At 43.2% G+C, this 19,290-nt stretch overlaps 1 protein-coding gene and 1 long non-coding RNA gene across 4 annotated transcripts in view; one reads left to right on the top strand and one right to left on the bottom strand.

Moving 5' to 3' along the window:
- LOC104144981 (uncharacterized) overlaps nucleotides 1-19,290 on the top strand; it is a 47,744-nt gene that overhangs the window by 22,353 nt on the left and 6,101 nt on the right. The window contains exon 2 of the long non-coding RNA XR_694215.2: nucleotides 19,116-19,237. This is a non-coding gene — a long non-coding RNA (uncharacterized lncRNA). The remainder of the gene's footprint in view (nucleotides 1-19,115; nucleotides 19,238-19,290) is intronic.
- TTC7A (tetratricopeptide repeat domain 7A) overlaps nucleotides 1-19,290 on the bottom strand; it is a 183,942-nt gene that overhangs the window by 14,524 nt on the left and 150,128 nt on the right. The gene's annotated exons all lie outside the window — the stretch shown is intronic.

The raw sequence follows: 19,290 nt of genomic DNA on the forward strand, positions 1-19,290 counted from the left end.
AGTCAGAATGACTAGAGGAAAAGATAAGTTCTCTCCTTCAAGCTCAGCCGCTTCAACACAAAAAATTTGAGTTAAGAGCCTGTTCTAAGGATTGCTTTTCCCTAAGGAGAGCTTAGAGCAGTTATTTTGGGATATCTGAAGCACAGAAACATTCCTGGGATTCTGCAATAAGCCTCCGAGTTGGGAAAACAGAAATCTGCTAACCAGTTGTGGTTTTGGAAGGACACTACCCATCTTCTCCAAAGGCCAAATGTTGTTTGTCCTTGCCCTCCTTGGTGGGGCTGCAAAAGGTACGTGCCAAACAGACATAATAGCCAACAGGAGAGCTTTTCTTAGGGTCGGATTAGAATTTGTTTTGATCGAGGTTCCTCCCACTGCCCCTGCCCTGAGCCCAGTAACCCATCCGTCTGTGACTTGCAGAGCACCACGCTGCTGTTGCTGTACTAACAGGCAGAAAGCTGCTGTTCTGATAATGTTCAGCACGACTGTGAATGCTTCTCGTAACCACAGAGCCATGTGTGACAAGCATGCAATCGCTTGATGGGGAATGCCAGTGAAGAGCACCGTTCCGCAGGAGCCTGCGCTGGTGGTCCACCACCAAGTGTCGTGCTGCTGAAGTGCCGTTTTTGAGAGGAGCTATCTCACTCTGCCGAGCAGGCTGAAAATAGGAGTGCACTCACTGTGCCATGCGGTTCAGTGGTATGTAAGGACATGTATTTTTAGGAAATTTGTCCTTAGGGCAGAAAGGGTGAAGTACTTAGCCTGGTTTGCAGGCTGCTGGCTTTGCTCAGCTCCCTCTTACTAAGGAGTAAAAAGTAATGCGTTAGCCACCGGTCAGTGGATATACCTACTGTCTGGATACACTGCTAGTCCTAGTGTCCTACTGATCAGGGATGTTGTGGAGGGGTAAAAGATGGCTGGTCTGCTGCTTTGCTTTTCTTTCCTCCCATGCTCGGGTGCTCACTCTCTGCTCTGGCATTTTTCAGAGAGGAACCTTACCTCCAACACAGCAGGGGTGGAGAGGAAAGTAAGGAAGATCAATGCCTTGGGAAAGAGTATGGTCTCTGAGGAGCCAAGTGAAAATATTCCTTGCAGAATGAATGTGTGAAGGGAGAAGGCTGCTCAAAGAAGACAGCTCATGCAGAGGAGGAAAGGAGAGAGGGGGAAAAAGGGAGATGATTTCAGGCAGCTTCTGGAGAGACAAAAGACAAGCCCGATACAGTAAGGCGCTTTTTGGGGGGCAGGTTAATGAAAAAGTGCTGTACATCTCTATATCCAGCTGGTTACCTACGCACAGAAGATCCTGCGACTTGTTTGACCACAGGAGCAGGAACAGGTAGGGCTGCACAGGAATCAGAATCAAATTCTTTCCTGTCAGACATTTGCCAGCTTCCTGTTTTTCCTCCGAACATCATTCCTGTCAGGCAGCATGTATTCAGCCTCAGCATCTGGGTTGTGATTTTTTGGCAGCTGCACAAGATCTCTGCTATCAAATCCCACTTGCCAGTCTCATGTCTGCTCCCACAGACCTTTGCCTGCTAGCAAATGTTTCAAAATCACCCTTCAAGCCACAGCACATCATTCTGCAACCCTGCCTCAGGCAAAAACCCTCATGCAAGGACTCTGTAACTTCAGTGGGGTGCAGGAGGGAAAGGCTAGAGGACAGACCTCTGGATTACACACAGAGCAATTCACTTAGGTCATGGTTTGCCTTGCATTCCTTTCAGCACTGGTACAAAACAGATATTTTTTCCCCTGAATTATCTGAATAATACAACTATTTTATCTTTGACATTTTAAGAAGGGTGGGTTTTTTGTTTTTTTTTTTGTTGTTGTTTTTTTAGAGACATGTTCTCTGCTATAGCTGTGCAGTAAGAGAAACTGTGAACCTTATTTGACAGGGGAAATCATCCTGCTCTTGGGAATCCTTTTGATTCAAATGACTTCTTCTTGCAGGCGGCAAAAAAGCCCCTAACTGTTCACCAGCATGTGCTCATGTGAAGTTTTATTCTCTGTAGTCCTTCCCTTCTTTACAAACCTTTCATTTCCCGCCTCCTGTTTCTTAGCTTGTCGTCCAGCCCCAGCTCAGCAACGCCACCAACATAGTATGTGTGCATACGGTAAATTGCTTCATTGTTAAAACAGCTCACTAATGAACAAAATGCTGAAATACAGTTGTACATCCATCCTGGCTAAGAGACCTAGGCACATAAATAGGTGCGCCTAGGAGAAAGGACTCACATTTTAGCATGAATTAGCTGCTACCGTAGTTTACAATCTGACCTTCCCCAGTGTGAATCTGGGCAATGAGGCTGCGTTTCTGGTGCAAAGGATCATGCCCCTCTTGGAGACGATCTAACCTACTTGATTATAGCAGCTCTCATACTGCTAATAAGAGATAATTCCTGCTTTTTTGACGAGATATCTGTCAGCTGAGAAACAACTGCCAGTTGTCTCGTAATAACCACACTAGACACTTCTATAGCAGCCATCTTTCTGGAAGCCAGGCATGAAAAACCTGTTACTCATCCAAGCCACAAGCACAATTATTTGTCCAAATCTGGCTGCATTTCTGTGACCTGTTTAAAAGTTTAAAGTGATGTGATGCTCTTTTATAGATGGAAACTTGAGCTCAACATATTTGGCCAAAATACAGCAGTCAGTAACTGTTTTTGTTGGAATATGGTTAAGGTACCTAGCTGTATACCATAACCCTTGCATTTTAGTTTCAGAAGCCATATAGGTATACTGAGAAAAGGTCCTGTTATTCTTATATAAATACACGCACATGGGACTTGCAGCAGAATTGGTCTAACAGCGTAACTATCTAGTTGCACTTCACCATTCAGAGAAGTCCTCATCCCTATGGAAGCACCACAAGAACTGTCAGTTTGGCAGGAACATGGCTTTACATGAGCTCTGAAAAGATGTTGAAGCAGTACAGTGCTGTCTAAAAATATGTGCAGGGAGGAATAGCTACTTCTCTTTTTATTTAAGGACTGACTCTAGACAGCCTGCCACCTATAGACACCGTTAACACGAGTCCCAAAAGCATGTGAATACCTCATTTGCAGGCTTGGCTTCACCAGCCCTTAACTGGAGAGAGCCCTTCATTTAACTGAAGAGGGTGGAAAAAATAGCTGCAACCCCTCCAGAGACAACAGGTAAGGGGTGAAGCCTAAGGACTAGTAACCCGAATCAGATTTGAATTGACTGAAAACTTCTGTAAAGTAACTGTCGTTTAGATAGAACCAGAGGTGCCGGCACCGTGGACCAGTTACACTATGTCAGACAATGGTGGCATCGTTTGGTGGTAGCCTAATGATGGCTTTGTTTTTGGAGGAGGGCAAAATGAATCTTCTCGAGAACTGCCGCAGGAAAAACAGCGGATCACCATGAAAGAGAGTAAAATAAATCTCTCAGGATGTTCAGCAAACCAGTGGAAAAACTCAACCGCTTGAGTAACTCTTGCAATCACACAAAAGCATGCGCCATTAAGGTTAAAAAAATAAGTCACAGCAACATTGTGAAGTCTTTTTACACTATATGGAGTGGAGGGGCCATTCACATAATAGCACGAGTCTTTGCACTGCTTTCTAGTAAAGCTTTTACTCTAATGAGCTTGATCTGCCTCTGCGCTAGGCAGGAAAGGCACGGTTACCAGCCCACGTGTCTCAGACGCCCAGGGAGGCAGTAACGTGGAAAAGACCTACAGTGCAGTAAAGTATGATAGGAGTCTAGCACTTAGGTGTCAGGGGATCACCGGAGACAGAGCACACGAGAGAGGGGCATCTTTAGCTGCTCTTCTGTCAAAGCCTCTACAGAACACCCATTCCAGCAGAAGCCCCTGATGGTGATGATGTTCTTGTAAAACATTTACATTTTCAGCAGGATGCTTCCAATTAGACTTCACTGACTCACACACATGCTGGGAGTGACTGCCCTGCACCTCAATTCCTTCTCCAACTTGAGCGCAAAGAGGAGGCAACTGCCGAGGCTACCATGTTGCACTAAGCGTTCCTTTTCTGCACCAACAATAATTGATAAAATGGATGGCAACAGCAGTGTTTTGGGTTTGCTGTTGTTCTAGGAAGCTTTTCCTTTTCTTTTTTTTTCTGAGAGCATGAGAGAGACTGCTCAGGTTTTACAATGACTTTGAGAGGGTGGGGGGCTGGCAGGGCTACGTGTAGTTTCTCCGTTGTAGGGCATCATGATTGATACCGAGAAGGAACCCCTCAGGACTGAGGAGAGTACTCGTACAGATCCTGATTCTAAAATTAGATCGATGGGGAAAAGGATGGTATTGGAGCGTGCGACAGTTAGTAGTGCAAGGCAAAACATCCAGCTGTCACTGGTTAAAATGCTTTTCAGCCTGTCTTACCAGCACAGCCAGACTTGAACATTTTAAGGTGCTTTATTGACACTGTGCTTTACTGCCTGAGACATTTATGGTTTTGCCCAGCAAGGTCTAAGACAACTAAACATTCAGAGAGAGCTGCTGCAATTGTGTGGCTGGCCAGCAGGGCTTCTGGTTTGTGATTCCTGTCTCAGGCTCCCTTGCTACATCCTGAGCGACCTAGCACTTGTCACTGAGATGTAAGTCATGCCTCAAAAGAATACTTGAATGTATCGGCCTTGTTGTACTGCAGCGTTGCCCTGCTGTGAAATGAGAAAAATGCATTTACTGTACTGTGGCAGCAGGTCAGCATCCCAAATGTTATCCCCTCCAACAAGCTCGCTGGGTCAGAATAATTCTGTTTTGAATCCTGCAGGACAGTCTCCTGGGTAACATGCTTCACAGCTATGCTCGGAGGGAACACGCCCTTGAATGCAAGGCAGTCAATGAGATTTATAATTACCATGTTTTATAACCTCAATCACTCAGGCAGGGAAGGATACTGCCGAAGAGACATAAAACAAGAGAAAGGATAGATGTGCAGCCACAGAAGTAGTTGCTGTTAATGTTAATTGAAATCTGGATGGCAGAAGGTGCTCCTTTCTCCAGTATCTGTGTTGTCCAGTGTAACATAAAAAATACACAAGCTAATTTAAATTAGTTACTCAGGCAGTAATAGGGCACGGGAAGCATAAACCTCAGGCTTTAGCAACTCCCTCCCAGAGAATGTGATGTAAAATTGCTCTGTAGTACTAAAATCTTTTGACTGTACTGAGCAGGGTTTGGATCGAGGCCAGGTCCTGTCTAGCTCGGGTGTTAAGTGACCACCGGCCAGGTCCCAGCTGTCAATGTAACTATGACCACCCTCCCTCCCTTGTGCTTCTGAGCAAGGGCAGAATCTAGCCAAATTTTCACGCGTGCGCACACGTACATTGCCTAAGCATGGTGGTGTTAATGCTTCTGGGATGACAAACCAAACGTAGAAATGTTTTATCAACAGCAAGCTCCATGCAGAATAGATTTTATTTTGGGAAAAGCCTGGAGGAAAAAAAAAAAATCTCCTAGTGCAGTTCATTTGATGCTTTATTTTTGCGTGCCCTTGATGCAAAATGGCATGCTATCATCTCTAAAGATTAAAAACAATCCCTTCTTATTGCTCAGTTGGGTATTTTCAAACAAATTCCTGCACAAATGAAAACAAATAAAACAATGCCCAAAGGCTCTGAGGAGATCCTGGGCCTTTTAGTTCCAGGTAGTCTGGAGACAATTTTAAACAAATGTGGATCTTTAAAATCCACTTAGCTAGAGCTCCAGCTAGGATATGCTGGCAAAACTTCACTAGCTCTAAGGGGTGAGGCTGGTTGAGGATTCTGAATGCCATCTCCATTTTGTGGTTTTTGGGGTATATCTGAACTGCCTAAAGTTGATCGTGTGCAGTACTGGATTTCTATTTTTTTAACTGGAAATTTGAGTTAAATAAGAACACATTTGTTCAGGGTTGGGTTAAATGAAATTTCAGAGTAGCTGGTTTGGTCTTCCTGATGTTAAAGCCTGTTTTTTTGATGGACTAAGGCATGGGCGGAGAAAGTCACCCTCCTGTATATCAGGGCCTAAAATAACAGAATTAAATGCAGTATAAACTGAGTAAGCCTCAGGCACTGATGAAGGAACAGTTCAGCTCGCTTCAGTTAACATGTCTTTTGCTTTTACCCATTTGCTGTATCTTTTAGAGGATCTGGCCCAGCAGGAGAACGAAATCCCTCCCCCAGCCTCTGTTCTGCTTCTGGCATTTACTGCTGGCCAGCTCCGATGGGCAGTTGCAGGAGTTCCTTAAGCAGAAATCTGTGCAACACTGAGGGGGGGCTGCACTTTGGAGAAGTCAGAAAATAGGCTTTTTTTCTTTTTCTTCACCCCTGTTTAGGCACTAGCTTTGCTCTGTCTGAAAAACAGCCTGCAAAGGTATACTTCCAGGGTTTGTTTTTTAAAAGCTGGACAAACTTGTTCACAAGATCACCTGCAAGCCAAAATAACTCCAGACAGAGCTAGCCTAAGATGCTTGTGCCAAACATGTGATGAGGATATCGATTTAGAGGTGGTGATGGTAGGGAGGAGAACAGGGACTGTGCTGAATACATAAATATGCTGTATTGCTCATAAATAGCCTCACGGTGCAGTGGATCTGAAGTATATACAAGAAGCCATGGTAGGTCACGTTCACGTTGTAGTAGCTGCACCCCACTGGCTATTTTTTAGACTGCAATATGACAATATCAAGTTCTGCCACTTGCTGCTCTCTGGGGCGGGGGGATAGGGCACTCAAGGTGACAATTGTGGTATTGATCTGAATCTGTGGCTCTCATATGGCAGTGGGGGAGCAGATCCTAGAGAAAAAGCCAACAGGCATCAACTTTTAATACAGCCCCTGCAGCTTGCATTGGCTGCCTTTCAAAGAAGAGATGCTTGTTCCATTGACACATCAACTTGAATTTAAGATACTTTAGCAAGATCAAAATCATTCCATCATTCTGGTTTTTTTTTTTTTTTTTGAAATCTCTCTCTCTCTCTCTCTCTCTGCTATTTTTAAATTAACTTTACACCTGCTATGCCATGCCCATCTGCCTTCCTGCAGTACAAGTTTGTTCACCCTGAAGTCTGTATGCTGGCTGGGTGTTGAAACACTGCCTACAGGTTTTTGGATAGCAATGTCTAAATATTCCTCCCATGGCCACCCCCACCCTTTTTAAGGGATTAGACTTGCTGCTTATCAAATACTTTATCCATGTGACCCTTGGCCATCCCCTAGCCTTCACCGTTGAGGCTGGGTTTGCTGACCAAGATTGCTACTAGTTGCTTATGCTGCAAGACCGCTAGCGGCACTACTTATGGCTTGCAGTATTGCAGAAAGCCAGCTGTTTCAAAGCCTTCTTTGCCTGCGCTCCTGCAGACGGGAATTACTGGAAGCCCTGTGGCTCTGTTTGGGATGGGCACACTTCACCTCTTCCCTGATTTAACTCCCAAAGTGCTGATTTCTCAACCCGTGGGGCAGCTGTGGAAGCATGAGGTTCTTGTGGTGTGTGCAGTAAGCAAGGGAGAGCAATGCACAGCAGCTTGGGCTAGTCGAAGCTATGCATATTTGTGCTAGCCACTCGAGGAAGGGGAATCCAAACATGCCTACGCCACTGCTTTCTTAACTTCACTAGCCCCTTCGTTTAACTAATGAAGCCTACCTAACATCTCCTACAGTCTGGGCACTGTTAAAGGTCTGGGATGGATTTTTCTTTCTCTCTGCCCTAAGCACTGGGATATGCTGGCATAGATACCTAGGCCCTTATAATTCCTTTTGCTTTTGAAGGGTTCTGCAATTACTTCATCATATATGCTTCCTAGATAAAGAACTGTCTCACACTAAAAATTTACTGTAATTGTCTCCCAGTCAGATGTTTCTGATTAATGCAAAATTGTTTTGCCTCATCTCTTTGCCCTCGAGTTTTCCTCTCACTTTCTCCAACCTTAACAATCTTCCTGAAAATGAAAAGGCAGCCATTTCAGCTTCAATAAATACATGCTGGATGGAGGTCAGTAACCTACATATATCATAATTTACCCTGCTGTTTTTTCAGATGCATTTTGATTCCTTTCCTGACTCAGGTACTTTGATCTTTTGTGCCAGCCTGTCTTGAAAGCTGGAGCGTACTGAAGAAAAAGAGTCATAGGAAATTTGTAATGGACTAGAAATTCTCTCTCTATTCAGCATCATTTCTGTTGTATCTGAGCAAGAGAAGTCTCTTCTAAAGGGACTTCTCTTCTAATGTGAAATGCAGAGCAGCAGTCCCTCTGGTTCTTCTCAAACTGTGACAGGTTCTGTGACCGCTGAGATGGAAAAAGTTTGCAACAGTCATCTAGATCAAAGAATGCAAAAATAGCAGGGTTGCACTTCCTACAAGGCTCCTATCCCGTTCCTTTTTGATGCCAGCAGATCCCACTTACGAAAGGGAGCGGTGTGAGAGAATCGAGATTTAATCCATTTACAGAATTTCAGTTGCATGAAATTTGACTTGAAAGGGTCTGTGTGACATACATATCTCATGAGTTGTCACAGCTGCCTGCACTGACAGTACTTTATGCAACTGTTATGATTCCTGAGAATAGCTACATTGATAAAATCACTGAGTATAGCTGACCAAGTTTAAAAAAAAAAAGGGCCGCTCTTTGTCCCAGGGATCTCACATATGCACCATTTTTACTTTGTGAAGCTGCTATTTTTGAAGGTTTTGCTAGTTTGGAAAAATTAATTTCAAATAATGGCTTACTTCCAAACTGTTTCCTTTGATTGTTCCTCATTCATTATTCAAAGTAAGAGGTTGGTTTAAAATGGTGTATGTGTTTTTTCCAGTCTGACTGATTTGCTGTGTCAGCCAACAAATAATGTACAAATATAATAGAGCCCTTCTCAGAGAAATCTAAGAAATCTGAGAGCTGAGACACTCTTCTAACTACTGGTAACTATGGTGATAGTTTAAGAAAAATAATTTCAAGCTGTATAAATTTAAAATTAATACTTATCCCAAACACTCGCAAAACCATTTATTATTAGTGAACAGCAGTTCTGCGCTTTCAAGATTGCTTGTTTGACCTATTTGCAGTATTCTAGGAACAACAGCAAGGAATCCTGAAAAGAGGGTTTCTGCTACTTCTGAAGTCTGGGAATCTCCAGGGCTTGCGGGTTTAAATCAGTCTCTCCATACATTTATTTACATCTCTTGCTCTCAAGGCAGGAAACTTTTCAGGCAAATAGGATACCAAACGGCTTACAAACCTGGTGTTGAAGGTACGGTAGACAATTTTGCCCTTAATGTGCATGAAATATGTGCAGAATCTCTTACTCTCACTGAAGCCAAAAGGAGAACTGGAATTTGCTTCTACCTGCAGAAGCCTGTCCTTAATGACCATCACGTGCATAATTTACATCCAGAAAAGACTGAAATTCTGTGGGGTCTGGCTGTATGTTAACAACTCTATTAGCTCTCCTCCAACGACAGGCTTTTTAAGCCTTTTGATGCAGTAAGGGCTCAGATTTGACTTTAAGAATGCTTCATTGTGGCATTTGTTTAATTTGACCTAGCTTCATTTGTCTGTATTACTCAATCCTGTGCTCTGCAGAGCTGAATGTGACAGCCTCGAAGGGAAAACACCACTGCTTGCCAGTCTGGCACAAAAATTTCTATAACTAAAAGTTCATAAATTCTAGGGATTTTGTTTAGATGCAAGGGAGGAACACTGTTCTCTTATTAAAAATCCTACAAATGGAATCGACAAACCTGCTCACCATTAGCTGCTTTGCACAACACTGCACAGGGGAATATTTACATAAGGAACCTCTCTTCTTGTTTAAAAAAATAATCACAACTGCAGAGCTGCCCGACAATTTATTTGAAGCACAACTCACAGTTCATTCTTCGCTACCAATTAAGTTTGGCCTGCTTGGTATGCTACGTGTAGATGTGCTGAACAAGTGCTATATTTCAGCCGCGCCCAGCCTGCCTAGTGCTGCTTCATGTCATGTTCGATGCAGGTGTTAAAGGCTGCAATATCCAGATTGACTTGACAAGTCGTGGAGAACGGGGAGCTGTTGCTTGTAATGCCGGGAGGGACAGAGACCACAGGGATAAGTTCACCTGCAGCTGCGTTTGACATGGTCATAAACGGTGTAGCAGATTCTCATAATCCCCAGGCCTAACAACCCCAGGCGCACCAGAGCCAAGGCATGGCTAGTAGCCGCCCCCGCTCTCCCCCCCAAGTAGTCTGCTGGGGGGTTTACATTTTGGGTATCCAGCAGTGCCTTCACTGAACCTCCTGCTCTGCTAGCTTCAGGATCACAAACTGTTTGCTTACAAATAAGGCCCACCCTGCCCTGGGACACAGCCCACTTGGCAGAAGTTGTTGGGGACCGGTTCCCTTTCCAAAGCACTAGGAGAGACCGTTCAACGGATGCACGAGATGCTCTTTCTGCTGGGAGCTTCCATAATCCAATTGGAGCCTGCTAAAAGCAGCTGATGCTACATTTCTTACAGCTCTGAGATATATACATATATATCCAAATACAGCCACACACACCCACACAGAACCATTCTAGCAGCTTGGCTGTTTACAAACACTGTTCAGCACAAAAATCAGGTGGTCACTTCAGGGTCTCTCCTACTGAAGTTGTCTTTCTCTAATAGCTTTCCAATGACTACTGATTTCCCAAGAGATCTAACTTTATCACATTTCTCTGCTTCTGTTCATGTTGCCTTGGGCAACACCGTTCCTTATTGCCTATAAGGTGGGGAACAACAAAACAAAATAAAACATAAAGCACTGTGTGCCTTTCTGTACAAGGGGCACCTGAAAATTCAATGTTGACACTATGCCAGAAATCTCAGAATAACTCAGAGATGGCAGCTCTACGTTTTATGTTAGTTAAGCATTGCTCAAACTTGCCTTTTACTTATTCTGAATACAAAAGTCTTGCTCATGCTACGTGATCAGTATGTGTGATTTGCCTCTGGCCCTTAGCGACCCAGGGCTTGCCTGGCACTTCTGTGGCCCAGTCTCTCTGGAGCTGTCACTTGACGAGGAAGTGCATTTGCTGAACAGTGAAGTCTCGCACCTGGGATGGAGTAACCCCATGCAACTGTACAGGCTGGGCACCAACTGTAGTGAGAGCACAGCTCTGCAGAAAAGGACCTGGGGATGCTGGGGGCGGGAGGGCAACAGCTGAACATGAGTCAGCACGGCACCCTTGCAGGGATGAAAGCTAATTGCGTACTGAGCTGCATTAGGTAAAGCATCATAGTAGATTCAAGAAAGTAATTATGCCCTTCTATTTGGCACTTGCGAGACTGGGCCTGGAGTCCAGTTTTGGGCTCCCTAGTATAAGAAAGTTGTTGACACTTTGGAGAAGGGCCAACGGAGCATCACCCAGATGGTGCGAGGGGCTGTGATGTTATGGGAAGAGGCTGGGGGTAGGGTGGGGTGGGGTGGGGGTGTTTGTTCAGCCTTTTCTCCTCCAGAAGAAAAGCTAAGGGGGTAACTGATTGCTGTCTTCAACTGTTACAGAAAAGCTGGGACCAGATTTTTCTCAGAGGTGCACAGTGGCTGCAACAGATGTAAGTTGCAGCAAGGGAAGTTCTGATTGATTAGCTATTAAGAAAAAATTATTCACAAAGAGTGGCACAGCATCAGAACATAGGCCTAGAGAAGTGGTGGAACAGCCATACTTGGAGATGCTCAGTGCTCGACCGGACAAGCCCCTGTGCAACCTGCTCTAACTTTCAAATTGGCCCTGCCGTGAGCGGGAGGTTGGACCAGATGACCTCCAGAGAAAAGGTCCTTTCCCACCTGAATTCTACGATTCTAACGTGCCTCAGGACATGTACGCTAAGATATTAAGCACGCTTAATATATCATCACTTGTGTCAGTTATCATCAACACTTTCATCAGCTGGAACACTGCCAAGCTGACTCAAATACTGTACCTCTTGTCTGAATGCAATGAAAAAAGCACATGGCAGTTTCTGTATGTCTCAGTCAGCCTTGTACCATCCATGTTAGCATTCAAAATTAGCTGATTTGGAGGCCTGTTCCCCACTCAATTTTGAGCTTATATCGGACTTGCCTGGTTTGTTGTAAAACCTACTAAGACCCACCAAGTCAGTCCCTCATTCAGAATCACATCAGCCACAATCTAGATTTTGAGAGAATCAAAGCAAATCTCACACAGTGTAGACCTAATGAATCAAAACTTAAAAGATGAACGCCCCCAAATAAAGCAGCAAACTTCACATAGAGCTCGCCAGCCTTCCCTCTTCTCTTACTGCTCTGCTCCTAGGACATAAGAGGAGCAGTAGGCAGATGACATCTCTCCCACAAAGGCCCCTTATTGTAACGCTAACTGCTAGCTCCTATCACCCCTGTAATCCTGTTTGGAAGGCTCTGCTGTAATATTTATAGTCTTATCTTTGTTTAGTCAATGGTGGCAAAACAGCATAAACAAATAATCTCCATTGTACAGCCTGGCACTACTGAGATGCTGCCATTTGTGTTCCCGCTGATTTTTACTCTCAGCCTCTTATGTTGGAGTCAATCTTGGAAATCAGACACATCCTGGTAAGTCATGCAAGTGGAAAACTGATGTTTTTATTAGCTTATTCTCTGCATTAAACTGAATGCCGAACAGGGGGATGCAAGCAGTGAGAGAACTGGACTAAACACGAAAACACCAAAGCAATCGTTTCTTTGGAACAAAGTCAATGTAATTTCACCTCTTTTCCTGCCTTACACCTCGCACGAGGAGACACCTAACCGCTTCATGTGACTACTTCAAAGAGGTATTTGCGCTACACAAACAGAGAAGTCCATCCTAATTACACAGTCTCCCTAGATCTTCAGCGAAGGACAGACACAGAGACTCTTCCACAAGGCAACACAGGGCAGAAGCCTACCAAGAGGGGCTCTGCATCAACCTTGGAGAATTCCCTCTCTCTGGGCAACAGCTGGACAGAGAGTGGCCAACTCATTCACCTAAGCTAAATGCTGAGAACTGGGCTGTGTGAATTTTTACCTACTACTTAAAAGGACTTAAAATGGAACTGCCACGGCGGAGTCTCAGAAGCAAAGAGGAAGCATAAAAGCCCACTGTTTCGTTTATTTCTTATAAACCCAAGGGCTAAGGAGTAAAGTGCAACAGAACAAAATTACTACGCATCCGACTTTCAAAAATACTAGTAATGAGAATTGATTTAGGCAAACATTATATTTGACAATGCCTGCGAACCGCATGACTCCAGAGACCAACTGCAAGACAGAGATGCTCAAGCCTAGTTCTGATTATGCAGTTCCCACATTCAGTTGGTGTGTGGCTCCCAACTACTCCAGTCCATGTCCTTCCCTCCTGGAGGAAAGGCTCGGCTAACGACACTGGTCATAAATCTCCCCACTGAAAGGTGATTAACTTGAAAATCCCTTGCTGTTCTGTCAGGAAACCATACAAAAGACTTGCAAATCCATTAAATTACATCTTGCAGATGTGCATCTGAGGAGAATGCATGGCAATAGGTGATATACGGAAACTACTGTATTGCGTCTTCAGACAGCTTATGAGAGTATCTCTTTCCAAATTAACATTCTTGCCGCCTGATTCTCATTAGACTCACTCAAATGTTCTGTTAATCTTATATTTTTCCTCCCAAGGGATCAATACTGATTTTTTATCTTGTACACGCACAGGAAGGTCATACTGCTTCCTACGGGGTGGATTCATTCAATAAGGAGCTATGCTATTAAACCTGACTTGACATTATTGTCAATAGAGCTGAGCTGTCACAATGCTTCTTATTTTTTAGAGAATTTCAATGCAACTCTCCTGATTCCAGCTACATCTATCATTGCACTCCATGATACCCATAAGCCACTTGACAACTCATTAAAAATACATATAAAAAATGGAGGTCAGGGCTGTGTTCCAGGGAAGCCCTACTAACATTCAAACTCCACATTTAATTAAAAAATAATAAAGCTCAAAATAATACATTATGAAATGCTCCTGGAAATAGAAATTATTCAATAGAAAAAGGAAACAGGAAGGCAGCACTGCAGGCAGACCTGCAAGACACCTTATTTTTAGCTGGACATTCTGGGTTTCAGGTCAAATGTGAGAACAGCATGAATTCAGAGTCACTGGCAGGCCGGGTAGTCCAGCCTGCATGCCAGAGTGGGCAAGTGCTATTTTGGGTTTGGTTAAGCCCTGCTCACGGGGACCTTCTGGCCTGTTCCCTCCCTCCCAAGAACCCTCTCATAAATGCTTCAGGCTCCAGCACAGGAGGAGACAGACCGCCCTTCCCACGCCTCTTGCTGGGAGGCTGCCCCAGAACTGCTCCGTATGGATGGCCAGGAACCTTCTTCAAGCTCCAGAACCAACGTACAGCAGATAAATAAAAGCATCACCCTTTAGTTCACACAGCTTCTCTTGGTCTCCACAGCATTTACTATTTATTTCCACGGGTACCTGGAGAGAGCAAATGTATCCCTTCACAGTTTCTGTTTTGCTACGCTGACAAGTCAAGCTCTTCTACTGTCTCCTGTCCCTGACCATCATAGGGTTTTTTCCTGCTCTTTTTCCAGCTGGAGTATCTCACTCTTGAGCATTTTGGCAGAAGTCACATTAGCAATGTCAAAGGGCAGCTCACTGATAGACTGGAGCTTTATAACAGCATGGGGAAGGAAAATGGCAACAAGGAGCAAGTTAGAGTCTTTTCAACGCCTAAAAAAATTACACTGGTTTAGATGCCTCAAAGAACAAATAGGAAACCTATGTTAAGTCCCTGCTCACAAGTCTAATTTTCCAAAGCGCGGAGGAGTTCCTCCCGAATCTTGGCCCTAGTTTGTTTGTGCTGTTGTTTTCAGGCACTTTTTCAACACCACTAGAACAAGTTTCTGACCTAAGTGTGCTTTCACAGTTTCTTTGTAGTGAATTTTACCTTTCTTGGATAAAAGAGTAAATAAGTAGCACTGAAGGAGCCTGCTGAAGTAAATCGGGGCTGGGCTCCTCTCCTGCAGAAAACTACGAGGTAAAGGATGGAAAAGGAAGAAACAAGCTGTTGAAGGGTTGCGCGGACAGCATACAATGGAAAATAAAAGGCATAAGCAGTCTCTCTAAGCAGTCAATGTTTTACCTCAATACTTACATAAGCAGCAGTCTTTGCTTTTTTGTTTTTTCTTATATAACCCCTCCCCCCCTTCCAACTCTTTTCCATCCCTTCCCTTCTTAAACACATATATATATATCACTATTTGTCTGCTCTCCAAACACACTGGAGAAATTAAACGCGTTGAACAGAAAAATATTATAGGAAAACTTGATAACAGCATATAGGGATTTTTCCACATCCAGGAAATAGCCACGGGGTGGGCTAAACTGCTTAAATGCTTTGTACTAGGAAAGTAGTCCAAAAATACGCCACTGGAGACTAGGACTTAGCGAACAGTTTCTTAATTCACCCTTCTAGTGTGTTCTTGTACACTCCTTATTAGGTAGACCTAAAAGGGAATCAGACAGAGTCTGTAGCTCTCCAAGCTGCATCACAGAAGACGTCACTGGTCTTCCTTTGGGTTGCTAGAATCTCCTGTTGACTCTGTCACTATTACTTACTTAATTAAAAAAAAAAAAGAAAAGGCACTTTGTTCAAGGTTGCTCCATTTTTGGAAAGGCTTGTAATGAGTGACTAAGTGCCTTCCCTAATGCTTTTTCTACCTTTAGCTCTGTCATCTCTCCCTTATAAATCCAAAACTGTTCTCACCAGGGGAAACTGCAAAACTGTACTGGTACAAAGATCTTCTGCTTGCACTGAATTGGCAGAACAGAAGGATACATTCACTGTCAGAGCAGAAAGGAAGTACCCCCCCAAACGCTATTTTTTGCAGGTGTTGTCATGTCTTATCCCCAGGAAGAGAAGAGGGCTGTGCTAGAAACTCTTCAGAATTACAGTTGCTCCCGTTTTACTCTGCCCTTCACAGCACCACAGAAACAATTTATCAATACAATGGAGGGCAAGTCACAACATACAGGCAAGGCAGATTCCTCTAATGAAAACAAATCCTTGAGAGAGGTAGCAGTTCACTGATCTGCTCGCTAAATCCCACTCGCACTGCAATAATGTTTTCATCACTACTTACATTTAGGGATATAAGGGTATTCAGAGCTGTAAAGCACGTCATTTGTGCTGAGCAGTCGCAGTACTTTGCCCACAATAATTTGTGGTCCAAAAGCCCAAATGAATGAAGCACCATAGGATTCAGGATACATAATGAGAATAAATAAGGTATTGCACTTACAGAGTGCCTGCCATCTGAAAGCACGTACAGATATTAAGTAAGTTCCACCACCCCCAGATGAAGCAGATCAGTAGTTTCATCCCTGTTTTACACAGATTCAGGCTAAATTGTGACATATAATCACAGCTGAATCTGCAGCAGAGCTGGCCGTGCAGAGGAGAGGGAGAGCCAGGGCTCCACCTCCTCTCCAGCCCCGTTCAGTGAATTGCCTTCAATGGAAAATGACTGAGCTGCAGTTCATTGCTCTCTGGAAGAGGAAGGACCCACCCTGTTGCATAACAGTAGCAAAGACCTAACCCTAAGTGTTTTGATAAAAAACATAAAATACTGTTCAGCTTGGGAAGCGAAACCAGGAGCTTTGACTCTCGGGACATTTGCTTTGAGTGCTCCGTAACACTCTTTTGGAAACGCCAAGAGAGAGCCTCTTTGCGAGGACCCCCCACAAGCAATCAGAATAATACATCAAACTCATGACTTCTCAGGTTTGGAGGACACGGCATATAGAATATCTTAAGTACTTTAATTTGTGAAGTTAATTTTTATTTTTCTGTTTACCTGCATTTTACTATATTATAATTCAGAAGGTACACCAATCAGTAAGGGATCACATGGAGACAAGGTAATTAAAAACTGTTGGCAATACGTATATCAAAATCTGAAAAGAAAACTCTCTCTTGAAACAGGTTTTACACGCAGAAATTCTGGAAAATAAATATATAAATAACACATTTTATACCATGCCAAGACATTTAAAATAACAGTAATGTCGAAAAGTACTTAATAAATTTTAAATTGCAGTACTGTTCAGGAAAGTGAAATTCATCCACGTACTCCCCCCCAATTTTTTTAAAAATAATTTTACTGATAAAGCTTCAATTTTTGGTATAACAAAGAACAATCAGAAATCCATTTCCATTCATTGTCCACTGAAATGCAAGTTCTTATGGCAGCAATTTAAGATTCTCTTTGAGCCTTTGTTTACACGGAAGCTGTGATAATAAAAAATATTCTCAGAATTTATCACAAAAGTAGTACAGTAGCCTACTTAATTAAAATTACCAGTTCTCTAATTGTCTAATTGGCTTATTGTCTTTGCCAAAACGAGAGCCTGGGGGCATCAAATGCAACTAGGAAGAGCTATATCCAGAACACACAAAACCTGGTAGCTCTTTGTGTCTTCAGATACAATGATCCACCAAATCACAATTAGGACAAATGCACAGTTGCCCTAACTATAGAGAGATGCATTTTAATTGTGATGTTCAACTCTCTACACAAATATAACATACTGAGCAAGACATGTCACTAGAAAATGGAAAGAGACCATGGCATGCTTATTAACAAAAGAGCAAGCAAAGTGGATAAACTACGGGCACAAAACAATTCTTTAGATGATAAATAATTGTATTAATGTGAAAACTACGCTCTTTTGTTCCCACATTTAGGAACAAAAAGCTTTCTAACTTCAGGTTCCAAGGTAAAAATGCTTCTAATTAGTGTCCTCGCTACCTTATAAGACATACAGACCTTGGTATCACGGAGCTACGATAATATGCCCTCGCTGAGAATCTGTCCCATGATTTACATCATTACTTCATACCAGCATGATGAAACAAATCCCCAAGGAAGTAACACGTGTCATCCTTAAAAATATTAAGTAATCAAGCCATGTTTTCATTATGTGAATGGACGCCTTTGAAAACAAGGATCCATGCTGTGAGCTAAAATGAAATAAATGAACAGAAATAATTCATTTCCATGTTCTAATCAGTGCAAACTGTAGTCTTCAAATTATCCTGATGCTACCAAAAGTGAGTCTGGAGACAATAGGTCGACTCTTCTACTAAAATGAACATGAAACTGCATCCTAAGTACACAATGAAGGCCAAATGAAACGGTTCAACTCTCTTTGTAAAGGTTTTTCCCCTCAGCCCTCGCATCCAGCTGAGCAATTAAGAAGAGCGTAAGATTGAAACAAAGCAACTTATAGTTCTGAAACCCTCAAATCTAATCAAAAGCAATATACTTATCTTAGGCAAAAGGATCATAATCCGCACAAAAATTTGTTCCGAGTCAAGCTCTTCAGCTTCTAGCACTACCAGCAGAGAGAAGCTGGGGTTCCAGAAGCTAAAAAGATGTCTCTGACAAGCTGAATGAAGTCAGGAATATATATCAAAGCCTAGAACCGCATGCCTGCTGGTTATGTTGTATTCACAGCCTGGGACCTCTGTAAGGACGCAAGATAACACTGTTACACTGCCTGCTCTTATAAATCACATTCATCTATTCATCAGAGCTGCTGACCATTCAGAATAGATTCAGCCCCTATAGGTCCAGAGCTGTGGTAATGAGATCAGGTTAATATAAAACATTTGAAATCGACTGTTGTATTTGTAGGAAAACATGTACAGGCAATAATTTATACGAGTAGAAGGCCAAGGGACAATGAGTGATTTAGCACTGAGTCCACAATGCTGTCCTTGAAGCTAAGCTAATTCTTTGCAAGAGCTGCGACATTAGTTCTAGCTTTCTCATCTTAAAAAGGATATGGCAGAACTGTAAAAAAAAGTCAGAGAAAGGCAACAGCAATTATGAGAGGAATGGGACAGGCTCTATTCAAGGAACAGCCAAGTCGAACTTTTCTGCTGGGAAAAGTGACAGGTTGGGGGAAAAGTGAGTATCACAGTAAAAATAAAATAAGGTAAAATCAGTAATGGAAAGGAGAGGGTGAATAAAAACCAATGGTGTACTATCTCTTCCAAAGGAAGAACGAGGCGCACCAAATGCGCCAGTGTGGCTAGGAACGGCTGCATCAAGAACATATAAAAACTAGCTGTTCTTTGCGCAGCACGGAGTAGACCTGCGAGTCTCCTTTCCAAAGGATACCATTATTGGTGAAAGTGAACATGGGCTCAAGAGAAGACAGGACAAGTTCATGAAGCGGAAATCCACTGTGCATGTCAAAATGGTGTAAGTCAAAACTGCATCATTTCAGGAAGTCCCTGAGCTAAGACAAAACTTGG

Source organism: Struthio camelus, chromosome 3 (genome assembly GCF_040807025.1).
Source record: "Struthio camelus isolate bStrCam1 chromosome 3, bStrCam1.hap1, whole genome shotgun sequence".
Lineage (NCBI taxonomy): Eukaryota > Metazoa > Chordata > Aves > Struthioniformes > Struthionidae > Struthio > Struthio camelus.